The sequence below is a fragment of the Octopus sinensis genome, linkage group LG8, assembly GCF_006345805.1.
Source record: "Octopus sinensis linkage group LG8, ASM634580v1, whole genome shotgun sequence".
NCBI lineage: Eukaryota > Metazoa > Mollusca > Cephalopoda > Octopoda > Octopodidae > Octopus > Octopus sinensis.
The window spans coordinates 35568821-35570104 of NC_043004.1; the positions used below are offsets into that span (position 1 = coordinate 35568821).

The following is a 1284-nucleotide window of genomic DNA, read 5'->3' on the forward strand; positions in this document are numbered from 1 at the left end:
TGGACACATAACTGATTCGTAATATATGTGACATGGTATTTATAATAAGAAATATTTCTTGTCATTCATGATGTAAACTGTTCAGGATACAGAAACGGAAATTATGTCAATAACTTGAGTGCTACTTGTGATAGGGAGGGTAACTTTTATCGTGTACTTTTACCAACCATGGGTAATATCAGAAGATATGGCATAGATACAAGAATTAAAATTCTTGGTTCTTATACAAAATGATAGAATAAAAATTTTCAAAATACAAATATTACCTTAAAATAAAATAAAATTATATAAATTTCTCATTTGTATAATTTCTTCCACATCTATCAATTATATCTTCTCCTTGCCCTGCTACCAAGCCTAGTATGTATGCTCAACCTACTTCTTTTCTGTTAACTCTGTCTGGATCTCCTTTTTTACATTCTCCCCACCCCACCTCATCTAAGATGCTGTAACGTCTGACTGGACTGACCGGCCAACCATCCAATCTACCTACCAACCAACGTTTCTATTGGCTATCATCTTATATAGTGATGCTATATCACACAGAAACGGATCTTCAGATATTTTTATGTTTGTATTTGTATTATTTCTGCTGTTGGGCTTTGATGATTAAGTAACAGGTTGGCAAAGCTTTACTGTTATCATCATCATTCAACATCCATTGTTCATGCTGGCATGGTGGGGTTGGATGGTTTGACCAGAGTTGGCAAACTGGGGAGCTGCACCAGGCTCCAATCTTATCTGTCATGGTCCCTACACCTGGATCCAAACCACTTTACGGAGTGTGCTGGGTGCTTTTACGCGGAACCAGTACAAGTGCTTTTTATGTGGTGCTGGCACAATTGACAGTGTTAGCATGGACATGGACATCACACTTAGAAATAGTGCATCCAAGTCACCCACATTTGAGGCAGTCGCAAAGGTCAACCTATCTAAGGAGCAATGGAAGAGCCTCCCTTTGGGAGAAGCACCTTGATGATCATGGTTAACCTCTGTGCCAGGTAAGTATTTTCATAGAAATGCTTGTGATATCTACGAGGGCTACAGAAGTGTTTATGTTAAGGGAAATTTGTTAAAAAAGATATTTGAAAGAAAAGCATGGGTGGATGTGCTGAATCATTTTCAATCTCTCATATTTGTGTGAATGAGTGTTATTAGTATGTTGCACATATTGTATCCTTGTCACTTTCTGCTAAATCACTATTATAATCTTCACGTGGCTTAGTGGTTAGGGTGTCGGACTCATGAGAGTAAGATTGTGGTTGCCATTCCTGGATTGGGCAA

General features: G+C 38.1%; 1 non-coding gene across 1 annotated transcript; it reads right to left on the minus strand.

The window, feature by feature from the left end:
• Nucleotides 1-847: 847 nt before the first annotated feature.
• On the minus strand, nt 848-1009 carry LOC115215324. Its single transcript, XR_003881991.1, has one exon. It is a non-coding gene; the product is annotated as a U1 spliceosomal RNA (small nuclear RNA).
• Between the last annotated feature and the right edge of the window lie 275 nt (nt 1010-1284).